Raw genomic sequence first — 13,362 nt, forward strand, 5'->3', positions numbered from 1 at the left:
CACCGTCCTGGCCCCTCCCCTACGCGTGTCAACACAGGGTCACATGTCTTTCTCAGGTAGATTTCTGGATTGGCTTGTCTGTAGGGGATAGAGATATAAACTAGTGGTTGACCGATATCGGTTTTTCATTGTCAATACCGATATTTTGGCCATTGCATATTGGTATCGGCCGATATTGGCCGATTTTTTCGTACATTTAAAACATTTTTATTTTTATCACTTGGCAGGTACTCTTGTGGAGGGATCTGGGGGTCTAAAAGACCCCAAACCCCTCCTCTGCACTTAAAAGCATTCAAAACGCCAAGTTTGGCTGTTTTGAATGCTGTCATTTTTTTTAATCTGGCGCCGAGTACCCAGAAGTGATGTCATGACATCACTTCCGGGTTTTTAAATGGAGACCCGATCAGAGCTAAATGCGGCTTTGATCTGGTCTTCGGCGGGCGAGCAGGCTGGTTGCCCGGGTTCCTGGTGGGATGGGGGAGGCCCAGGCAAGCCGCAAAAGGTGGCAGGAGGGGGGGGGGCGTACCCTCCCACTCCTTGTAATGACAGCCGAGGGGCATCTCAGCCACATCGGTTGTCATTTAGAAGACAGCTAACCGTCGGCTATGGACGCCGGTACCAAGGTGATGCCTCTAGCTGCAGGCATCACTCCGATACAAGTACTTTCCCGAAATATCTGCAATATCAGTCACCTTGGTGGCCGATTACGATATATCAGGGAAAGTGCAGATCGGACCTTGATATATCAGCTTTGCCAATAAATGGTTGATCACTAATATAAACAGTCCTCCAAAAACAGCTAGTTTCCCATTCAATAGTACAGGCCCCTCCAATGTGATCTCTTGTGGGATTATAATTTTTTGGATCTATCATAGATATCTTTCCACTCTTACTCTTTCCTTGTTGCAATTATCACTGCAAGGCACATGTCTAACTTATCCTGTTATGAACCCTATTTAGTTCCACACAAGGACAAAGTATTATTGAAGCCTGGGGCCTCCTTCCTTTCTAAGAACATATTGCTTCCTGCTATGTGTCTAGGTCTAGCACATCAAAAGGAAATTTTCCTTCACTGCCTTGATGTAGTGTATGCTGTGCAGGTGTTCCATTAGGAAGACTGACTCTCTTTTTGTCATTTCTGATGGTCCACTTAACAGGGAACCATCTTCTTGTTCATTTCTCTTAAGGTTCAGACAGATCATTGTTCAGTCTTATGGTCTAAAGGACAAGGTTCTACCTTTCTCTATCAAGGCGCACCCTACTATGGCTGTGATGGCTTCTTCTGGCAAGGCTGCTACCTGGTCTTATGTCTTTATTGTTTTTTGGGAAATCTTCATTCATCTCTCACTGTCCCTTAATGCCTACACAGAAACAGTGTATCTGATTAGCGCATTTCTGTAAAATCTTGGGAGCTGTACCTAGACTACACACTATGGGGACAGCCTGTAATGTTTGCTCCGGGCACTGGATCCCACAAAAGGTGTTCACCTTGGTACTTGGTGCAACGTGTTGGGTGAGTGCCCAGATACAAAAAATTACCTTTGTTTGTATCCAGATGTCCTCTAGTTCTGATGCTCTAAGTACCCCCTGGTCTCAGTTCAGGCTATTCCGTGCCTTCCCTTCTACTGAGAATTCTGCCTCACCTGCTCTACAAAATAAAGCAATCCCTCTACTGAGAATTCTGCCTCACCTGCTCCACAAAATAAAGCAAGAGAGAAAAATGCTGATTCTACCAACACTGAACTGCCCCAGAGGAACTTGGTACACAGCACAGCTGTTGAAACCTAGGTCCTAAAGGATAGACAGATTTCTATAGAAGGATATAAAGAATCTGTGATTACTACCTTGCTGAATGCAAGAAAGGCCACTTCCCAAAGATCCATTTTTGTACCTGGGAATCTTACTTTGCATGATATGAGCTCAGTCCCAGAGATTACTGTGTGCCTCACTACAAACAGGTCTTGACCAGGGTGCTCTTAGCACACTTAAAGTGCAGGCAACAGCCTTAATCTTCCTTTTCAAAGGCCTATGGCTTTGCGCTCCCTAGTAAAAACCTTTATTCAAGGTGTTTCTCAGGTTCCCTTGCAGCACCCTGTGCTTCCCTGGGACTTTAATTTGGTAAGAGAACTTCTAAAACAAAAGCCTCCTCCAGCACTGTTGCTTGCCAACTCCACCAGATCTGTTGGAGTATTCTGGGTCTTTAGACATCAAGCCTCTGCTGCCCAATTGTGTAAGGCAACCTTCTGGTCTTTTGTTTTGGCAGGTAGATGTCCAGTTTTCTGTTGATGTTGTTTTTGGCCATAAGTTTCTTGCAGCAGTGCTCTGAACTTGGGTCTTTAACCCCTGTTATTTTTTGGGCCAGTTGGCACAGTCTTGTTTCCCTAGTTGTTGCCCATCTTTTGTATTCATTACTTGGGGAAGCCCCATGGTGTGTGTCCTTACTGTATAGCTATAGCAAGAGGAGTTTTAACTTACCTGTAAACGGCATATTTTGGGGTACAGTACAGGACACCCTGCTTAAGGGTAAGTTCACGTTTGAAGAAAATCTGTAAGGTAAACTTAAAATGGACCCCCTCTCCATCCCCGTGGTTCCGCTGTACCAGTGCCCGTGATCACCCACTGTCTGACACTGGGCCGCTGCTTCACCAGTCTGGAGATTTGAAATCCCCATGGCTTTCTCTTCTCTCTTCCAGTGCTAACAGGACAGGCTAGACTAATTCTATTTGGTCAGCACCATCCATCCATCCATGTGACAGTGCTGACCAATTAGAATGCCTCCTATACATACACACTGTGGATAGGAGATTAAGCCGCAGGGATTTTAAATCCCCGGACCGGTGAACCAGCTTCCTGGTGCCTGACAGTAGGGATCCTGGGACACTGGTACTTCGGGACCGCGGGAGATGGGATCCAGTGTAAGTCCATCTTACAGATTTTCTGTAAAGAAGAACTTACACTCTAAGCTCTTCTTGTTACTCTGCATGGCTTGCTACAAAACTGAGGACTTATAGGAGTTGGGGTAGGGTTATAAGGGAGGTGCCCCAGATTGGCATGTTGTCAAAAGCGTGTCCAGTCACCTGAAGGTATAAACCTATAACTTATGGTGTATGAATAGGTTGCTTGTGTCCTGTATGGAATTTACAGGTAAGTCACAATTCCCCTTTCTGATTCTAAAAAGACAATCCACTTAAAGTGATACTAAACAGAGAAGCGTTAATTGCCAAAATTCATTCACATAAATCATATATTTTATTTAGTTTTTTTTCAAATCCTCTAAGTACCAAATTTGTACAGCTCTGTTGTGTGGTCACATGATCTTTCCCCGTTCTTTGGCATCTGCAGGGAAAGAGCTTTGTTAGGGGCTTCTATTACTCTGCTGATGTATGCTGTCTACAGTATGAGCCTGTGCTTGGTCAGCCCTGATTGGTGCTGTGCCAGTCACATGACAAAAAAAAAAGGTAGGATAAAGAGATTTTCAAGCAAGAAGAGTTTACAGTTCCCTATACATCTTTATTGAACATCAAATTAGTATTTTTTTTGTGCATTAATCAGAGATGACCGACACTAGCTTTCGTTCTGCTCAGACGACATCTGCATCAAAGCTCCAGCTCCCCCACCAAAAAATTAAATGTACTGTAAATAAATACTGTAGCTGCTGACTTTTAATATTAGGACACTTACCTGTCCAGGGATCCCACAATGTGGGCACCCCAGCTGATTTTTCAGTCGGCTGTTGCCACCACCATTCCTTGTAAGGGAAAAACGGTAGTGAAGCCTTGCTGATTTATATTAAACAAAGCTTTTTTGTGAGTTTCTTAGTGAATGCAATCAGTCAGCATACTATATCCCACACTTATAGTGTTTAGCAATAGGAGGACATGGAGGAGGGGGGGGGGAGGGAGACGAGTGTAATTTACCACGCCCACATGTGTGATTTTAAAGTTACATGGGCTGCACAGATAAGAAAAAGGAGGAAATTTAGAACAGAACATGCTCCACAGAGGACATCAGCTGGTCTACACAATCTCAACCTGGAGTGGGGACACAGAATATGGGTGGGACAGCGGAAGGCAGGATTATCCAGGTATATTTCACTCTACACAAAACAAATGCTTTAGTGGCTTTGTGAGTATGTTATATACAGTGGGGAAAATAATTATTTGATCCCCTGCAAATTTTGTAAGTTTGCCCACTTACAAAGAAATTAAGGGTCTATAATTTATATCATAGGTGTATTTTGTGTATGGGAAAACACTCACTATTTAACCACTTTACCACCGGAGGATTTTGCTGTCTTACGTCCAGGCCACTTTTTGCGATTCGGCGCTGTGCGACTTTAACTGACAATTGCGCGGTTGTGCGACGCTGTACCCAAACGAAATTTACGTCCTTTTTTTCCCCACAAACAGAGCTTTCTTTTGGTGGTATTTAATCACCTGTGCAATTTTTACTTTTTGCGCTATAAACAAAAAAATAGCGTTTATTTTGAAAAAATAACAATATTTTTCACATTTTTTTAATATAAAATTCCCCCAAAAAAAATGTAAAAATCAAATTTTTTTTTAATTTTTGGCCAATTTGTTTTCTGCTACCTATGTTTGGTAAAAAAAAAATCACAATAAGCGTATTTTGATTGGTTTGCGCAAAAGTTATTGCATTTACTAACTAAGGGAAAGATTTCTGTAATTTTTGGTGTTTTTTTTAATGCGTAATGGCGGCGATCTGCGATTTTTTTTGCGGGACTGCGACATTGCGGCGGACAGATCGGACCCTTGACTGACATTTTTGACACTTTTGGGGGTACCAGTGCTATAAATATGCACTGTTACTGTAAAAATGACACTGGCAGGGAAGGGGTTAATTTTATTGGAGAGGGAGGGGTTAATGTATGCCTGGTGCTTACTAACGTGTGTGGGGGGAGGTGACTGAGGGACTCAAGGACAGATCGCATGTTCAGCTATGCTGAACACTGCAATCTGTCACTCCTTGTCACTTAGGAGATCCGCCCGCTCTGTTTACACAAGAGGGCGGATCTCCAAACTAGATTCCCCGACGATCGGGGAAGAGCGGCGGCGATCGCCGCCGCTCCTCCCCTGGCCCGACTCCCGCTGTGACTGAAAACAGGGGGAGGAGTCCAGCGACGCTGGACGGAATCGTGCCACTTTGCCGCAGTACAGTCCCAGTGACTGGTCGGCAAGTGGTTAAAGATATAAATATGGGATTGCTGCTGTGAATGACCCCTAGGGGTGAACTTGGATGTGTGCGTAATAATAGATATTACTCAACAGCGCATATCCTAGAGCAGGTTGGTGTTTAAAAAGTACTATATATAACACCTCTCCCTGGTGGTCTAGTGGTTAGGATTCGTCACTCTCACTGCCGCGGCCCGGGTTCGATCCCCGGTCAGGAAAATCTTCTTTCTCCACCCGAAACCAGCGTGTCCCTTCAGAACACTGGTAAGAGCTGGACACTATAAAAACAACTTCTGAAGACGTCACGCCTTGATGACGAAACGTGTCAAGTTGAGACGCACGTAGCCTCGTTTTCATTGTGGTACGTGGAATGCATACCGCATCATAACAGGAAGCTCCGTGCAGAGAGCGGACGGAACCTTACTGGCGTCCCGCAAGGCTTCCTAATATTTGCACATAGCGGTATTCCACACAATTTTAAAACATTGTACCACCAACGTTTTATTTTATATTACGATTTTAAAGCACTGTTGCACCTTTTTGCTGAACTTTTAAAAATAAACATGGATTTACTTACTACACCATGAGGAGTGCGATATTCTTGTTTTAAATACACCAACCAATAGGAGAATCCAGGACCACCCGGACACGGACGGCTGGGACCCCACTGGACACTCACCTTACAAGCCTCATTGACCCACTTGCCGTAAGACATTGGGGGTCAACACCATCTGGTGAGTTTGCATTGCCTATCCTATTCACACAGGAGCACGGAGGGTGACACCACCATTGCACTGTTTGTTTTGTTGATTTGAAACACCGTCACTGAAGCTAGAACATTCATTTTGGAATATAATATTTTTTTGGACTATATGGACACTATTTATTCAATTAATAACACTGTTTGGAATTTTTTCTTTTAACACCAGGATATATATATATGTATTTAAAGGTATTATTGGTATTAGATACCACACGATTTGAATAATTTATTATATTATATATGTGTATTTTTAATATTATTTACTGCAAAGTCACAATAAGCACAACATTTGCACTTTAGTTTGGGTAACCAACACACGGGAAAAAGTGTATAGGTGCTACATATATACCTTTCCATCTACAGGATATGCGCTGTGGGTAATATCCATTATACAGTATTACTCAGTGTCACAAAAATAACCACAGGGTTGTCCACAGCAGCAATTCCACAGTCAAATTTTGACTGCATATGGTGTTACAACCAATACACCTGGTATCAATAAATTCACTTTGTTCCATTTGCACAAATACACCCTTTTTTTATATATAGTACTTTTTAAACAACAACCTGCTCTAGGATATGCGCTGTTGAGTAATATCTATCATTACACACACATCCATAGGTGTATTTTAAATGATAGAGACAGAATATCAACCAAAATCCAGAAAAAATACATAAAACAAATGCTATAAATTAAGTTGCAGTTCAGTGAGTAAAATAAGTATTTGACCCCCAAGCAAAACATGACTTAGGACTTGGTGGAGAAACCCTTGTTGGCAAGCACAGTGGTAAGATGTTTCTTGTAGTTGGTGGCCAGGTTTGCACACATCTCAAGAGGCATTTTGGTCTACTCTTCTTTACAGATTTTCTCCAAATCTTTAAGGTTTCTTGGCTGTCATTTGGCAACTAGAATTTTCAGCTCTCTCCATAAATTTTCCGCGATGCTCGCCTGAGGAAGGAGCATGCATGCTCCGAACGCAAGCACCCCCCTGCCACTATTGGATGTAAGCCTGGATACTGAACGCTGCCAGAAACACAGGAAGTGTCGGACTCCACCGGCACAGCCAGGACCACGGCCGCCACAGTGTACTTCCCTAACATCAATATCTCTCCTGCGCTCGAGTGGTATGCGGGAAGGTGAATCTTCTAGGCGGTTTTATAACACAAATGAAGTGGTCTTGCTGCCCCCCCTCAGGACCAAGGGTATCCAAAAGGCACTACGAGAAAACAACAATAGAAGGGCGCACCGACCATGTGCATTACCACTTAAAAGTTTATTAAAATCAAAGAAGGGTAGCGTACAATATACTCACAAACGTAGCATATGAACAAGCATATAGGAAATGGGCACCGCTCGCTTCCAGGACACTTCTCTACTGCTGGATAGCGTGATGGCGTCCTCAAAACCTGATGTAGCTTACACGTTTCGAGGGAGGACCCTCTTACTCAGAGCCAAAATCACCACTGAGTGTAAGCCACATCAGGTTTTGAGGACGCCATCACGCTATCCAGCAGTAGAGAAGTGTCCTGGAAGCGAGCGGTGCCCATTTCCTATATGCTTGTTCATATGCTACGTTTGTGAGTATATTGTACGCTACCCTTCTTTGATTTTAATAAACTTTTAAGTGGTAATGCACAAGGTCGGTGCGCCCTTCTCTTGTTGTTTTCTCGTAGTGCCTTTTGGATACCCTTGGTCCTGAGGGGGGCAGCAAGACCACTTCATTTGTGTCATAAAACCACCTAGAAGATTCACCTTCCCGCATACCACTCGAGCGCAGGAGCGATATTGATGTTAGGGAAGTACACTGTGGCGGCCGTGGTCCTGGCTGTGCCGGTGAAGTCCGACACTTCCTGTGTTTCTGGCAGCTTTCAGTATCCAGGCTTACATCCAATAGTGGCAGGGGGGTGCTTGCGTTCGGAGCATGCGTGCTCCTTCCTCAGACGAGCATCGCAGAAAATTTAAGTGGTAATGCACAAGGTCGGTGCGCCCTTCTCTTGTTGTTTTTTCGTACTTCCCTAACATCCCTACAGTGTTGCAGATGAACCATCACCATTTGCTGATCAACTATTTCCTCTGTGTGAGTTACTACATAGTTTTTATGCTTTTCTTTTCCTACCCCTTTTCATCTGAGGCCTCAGCTTCCCCTGTTGGTGCCGTTGTGGGACCATCGGATTCCTCTGATCAGTGGCTGGTGGCGTACGTGAAAACTGCGGCCAGTAAGGCTTTGGACGACAAAGCCCACCCCTCCCTAAAGGCACAGGGGCGCGCTGGACACCCAGCTCACAGCGATATAGCAGCAAAGATGTCCAGTGCCTCTCCTCACCAATATATCAACACTACAAACAAATGGACACTGCCCTCACCTTTAACTGGCCTCTGCAGCAAGAAACACATGGAAGAGCAACGCATAAAAATGTGTGCAAAATCTGCACCAAATACGTGAAAAATCGTTTGACAGCTCCTAGCACAGACCAATAGATAAAGCTAAAAATATGTATGTACAAAGTACTGCTCTAATCAACATACATGATATACCATATACAGTCAGGTCCATAAATATTGGGACATCTACACAATTCTAATCTTTTTGGCTCTATACTCCACCACATTGGATTTGAAATGAAACAAACAAGATACGCTTTAACTGCAGACTTGCAGCTTTAATTTGAGGGTATTTACATCCAAATCAGGTGAACGGTGTAGGAATTACAACAGTTTGTATATGTGCCTCCCACTTTTTAACGGACCAAAAGTAATGGGACAGATTAACAATCATAAATCAAACTTTCACTTTTTCATACTTGGTTGCAAGTTCTTTGCAGTCAATTACAGCCTGAAGTCTGGAACGCATAGACATCACCAGACGCTGGGTTTCATGCCTGGTGATGCTCTGCCAGGCCTCTACTGCAACTGTCTTCCGTTCCTGCTTGTTCTTGGGGCATTTTCCCTTCAGTTTTGTCTTCAGCAAGTGAAATGCATGCTCAATCGGATTCAGGTCAGGTGATTGACTTGGCCATTGCATAACATTCTACTTCTTTCCCTTAAAAAACTCTTTGGTTGCTTTCGCAGTATGCTTCGGGTCATTGTCCATCTGCACTATGAAGCACTGTCCAATGAGTTCTGAAGCATTTGTCTGAATATGAGCAGATAATATTGCCCGAAACACTTCAGAATTCATCCTGCTGCTTTTGTCAGCAGTCACATCATCAATAAATACAATAGAACCAGTTCCATTGGCAGCCATACATGCCCACGGCATGACACTACCACCACCATGCTTCACTGATGAGGTGGTATGCTTTGGATCATGAGCAGTTCCTTTCCTTCTCCATACTCTTCTCTTCCCATCACTCTGGTACAAGTTGATCTTGGTCTCATCTGTCCATAGGATGCTGTTTCAGAACTGTGAAGGCTTTTTTAGATGTTGTTTGGCAAACTTTAATCTGGCCTTCCTGTTTTTGAGGCTCACCAATGGTTTACATTTTGTGGTGAACCCTCTGTATTCACTCTGGTGAAGTCTTCTCTTGATTGTTGACTTTGACACACATACACCTACCTCCTGGAGAGTGTTCTTGATCTGGCCAACTGTTGTGAAGGGTGTTTTCTTCACCAGGGAAAGAATTCTTCGGTCATCCACCACAGTTGTTTTCCGTGGTCTTCCGGGTCTTTTGGTGTTGCTGAGCTCACCGGTGCATTCTTTCTTTTTAAGGATGTTCCAAACAGTTGATTTGGCCACACCTAATGTTTTTGCTATCTCTCTGATGGGTTTGTTTTGTTTTTTCAGCCTAATGATGTCTTGCTTCACTGATAGTGACAGCTCTTTGGATCTCATATTGAGAGTTGACAGCAACAGATTCCAAATGCAAATAGCACACTTGAAATGAACTCTGGACCTTTTATCTGCTCCTTGTAAATGGGATAATGAGGGAATAACACATACCTGGCCATGGAACAGCTGAGCAGCCAATTGTCCCATTACTTTTGGTCCCTTAAAAAGTAGGAGGCACATATACAAACTGTTGTAATTCCTACACCTTTCACCTGATTTGGATGTAAATACCCTCAAATTAAAGCTGAAAGTCTGCAGTTAAAGCAAATCTTGTTTGTTTAATTTCAAATCTATTGTGGTGGTGTATAGAGCCAAAAATATTAGAATTATGTCGATGTCCCAATATTTATGGACCTGACTGTATGTGCAACAAAGTGATCCCACTCAATGCCATGTACTAACACCACAGTACAAATAATAAATAACAAAAATTCATATGTGCAAAAAAAATACACAATAAATTCACATCTAAATGGTAAATTTAAACAGTTTCATAAAGGTTGTCCATACAAGTGCAAAAAAATCCAAAAAGAAAGAATGATGATAATTTTGAAATTAATTTCAGTGTCTCAATAGTGGATTCCAAGAAAAAGGATATTTATAGATGCATGCAAAAGGGTAGGAGCAGACGTGACGTCACCAGGCTTATCAGCTGCTTCTGTTCTTACATGCTAATTTTTAAGGGCCGGTTCACACTTTTGCGAGTGCGGTGAATCGCATTTAATTTGGAGCACACTGCTCCTTCATTACATGCGATCGGATGTGCGGATGCGAATACAGCCATACACTTTGTATGGCTGAAATTCGCACTGCACCCACACAAAAGACGCACATGACCCTTTTTTCCAGCCGCATCAGGATCGGATCGCACAGTGGTTCACACTTGTCCGATCCGATCCTGTGCGAACTGTTAGATCGCACTGCGATATTCGATCAAACTGGGGGTCTCGTTACCATTTAATTGACACCCCCTGCGTATCGCATATGGCAGTGTGAACTGCCAGATGTGCGTTTGCAATGCGGGAACAGGCTGCAAAACAGGCTAACCGGGACTAACTGTGAACCGGGACTAACATGGATCGTGTGAGTGTGCTTGTTTGTTTATAAATAAATTTGTTTATATACAATGTAACACTATGAGCTTTTATATCTTATATACACACATATCGGGAATGAAAGCCTAATCCGGTGAAAGCTGGGATCACCCCTATCCATGTGCAAGTGTTTGGGAAAGCTGTCCCTAAGGCTCGTTTGGCTTTTCCATTAGTTTGGAATGTTCTCTGGTAAGCAGCCATTTATACTAATTGGTAGGGATGCACTGAAATGAAAATTTTGGGCCGAAACTGAAAATGCAGGATGCCCTTGGACGAAAACCGAAACCGAAAATGACTTTTTCCCCCAAATAATTTTAAAATAGATAGAAGAGGGGTATACACCAAAAACAGGCAGCGACGTACACCTGTCGCTGCCTCCCTGTCACAGTATATGTACTGTGATGGGTTGGCAAGAGGTTAATTTAATTACCAATGGTATTTGTATTATGCAGCATGAGGGGGTTAATGTATTGTCACTGCTGGTCACTGATGCATTAGTAACCGACAAGTGGCAGTTAATTAACCCCTTTGTGCTGCATTAGTGCAACCAGTATCAGTGCAACCACTGTTAATTATCACTGATACTGGTTGCATAATGCAGCACAAAGGGGTTAATTAACTGCCACTTGTCGGTCACTAATGCATCAGTGACCAGCAGTGACAATACATTAACCCCCTCATTGCTGCATAATATTAATACCATTGGTAAGCTGCCTCAGCTAACCCCCCCCCCCCGCCTCAGCGTCCCCCTCGGCAGTACACCCCCCCCCCCCTCTGCCTCAGCGTCCCTCCCCATCCCAACGATTCAATCTCCTTACTGTCACTGCTGAGTGCTCCTCCGGTGTCCTTCATTCAAAATACGCGCCTCTGGCCGGCCGCCTGCCTCCCGGTGATGTCACTACTACGATCTGTGTATGAATGAAGTGACACACCGGGCGGGAGGGCGGGCGAGCGGCCGCTAATACGGTAGCTGTAACTATGTGAGCTTCACTTCACTTCCCTGTCAGCGGCACGATGAGCATGAATGAACTGACACACCGGGCGGGAGGAGCGGCCGCTAATAACTATAACTATGTGAGCCTTCACTTCCCTGTCAGAGGAAATACACGCCTGACAGGGAAGTGAAGCTCACATAGTTATAGCTATTAGCGGCCACTCGCCCCGCCCTCCCGCCCGGTGTGTCCGTTCATTCATGCTCATCGTGCCGCTGACAGGGAAGGGAAGTGAAGCTCACATAGTTACAGCTATTAGCGGCCGCTCGCTCGCCCTCCCGCCCGGTGTGTCACTTCATTCATGCACAGATCATAGTAGTAGGGACATCATTGAGAGGCGGGCGGCCGCCCAGAGGCGGAACTTTTTAAACCTGCGCTGCGCCCTCCTCCTTTCTCATGGCGGCCATTAATTTTCGGCATTGTTAACCCATTATCGGCCGAAATGGGATAGGCTCATTTTCGGCCGATAATTTTGGTGGCCGAAATTTCGGTGCATCCCTACTAATTGGTGTCAATCCACGGAGAAGTCTTCTTGGGAAGCTGTTTTTTTTTTTTTTCCCTTTTGCATGCAAGGGCAACGCATGCAAAACAAAATGAGAAGAAATTCCCTGCTCAACTTACCAACCAGCCTGCAACCATCCAAAATACTCTCCCACATTCTTGTCACTGGGGGCCCCAGTCGCTCCCGAAACCTGGCCGGTGCCCGCCGCTCAGCCACTCCCATACCGGGCCACACTAAACAGAGGCAGGGAGCCTGTATAGCCAGCTGTACCATCTACACTGCGAGGGGAGAGGGCAGGGGAGTGGGTGGCAAATGAAAAAACTCCCGCCCTGGGTTCGCTGTAGACAAGGATTCCTCTTGACTCGCACACCAGGGGAAGCAGGTGTGCGCGTGGCTGGAGGGGTCACAGGGTCCTTTGAGGGGCTCTTAGAATAGCACCAAGCCTGAGATGTCCCCACAGGACTAAAGCACTCAGAAGGCCTAGACCTCCTAGCATGTGGGCGACTAGAAGAGGGACCAGGAGAGACCTACCTGAGCTCCTGAAATAAGTGTGATCAATGTAATGATTACAGTGCCCCTAGGAATCATGTCCCCCCTTTTATTCTCTGCTTACTGTGCAGATCTCCAGCTCCTCCCACCCCTGCTCCCTTACATCTGAGTCTGCACAGTCCCCCTTACATCAGAGTCTACACAGAGCCCCCTTACATCAGAGTCCGCACAGAATCCCCTTACATCAGAGTCTGCACAGAGCCCCCTTACATCAGAGTCTGCACAGAGCCCCTTTACATCAGAGTCTGCACAGAGCCCCTTTACATCAGAGTCCGCACAGAGCCCCCTTACATCAGAGTCTGCACAGTCCCCCTTACATCAGAGTCTACACAGAGCCCCCTTACATCAGAGTCCGCACAGAATCCCCTTACATCAGAGTCTGCACAGAGCCCCCTTACATCAGAGTCTGCACAGAGCCCCTTTACATCAGAGTCTGCACA

This window comes from Pelophylax lessonae (assembly GCF_965119305.1).
Source record: "Pelophylax lessonae genome assembly, chromosome: 11".
NCBI classification, from domain to species: Eukaryota; Metazoa; Chordata; class Amphibia; order Anura; family Ranidae; genus Pelophylax; species Pelophylax lessonae.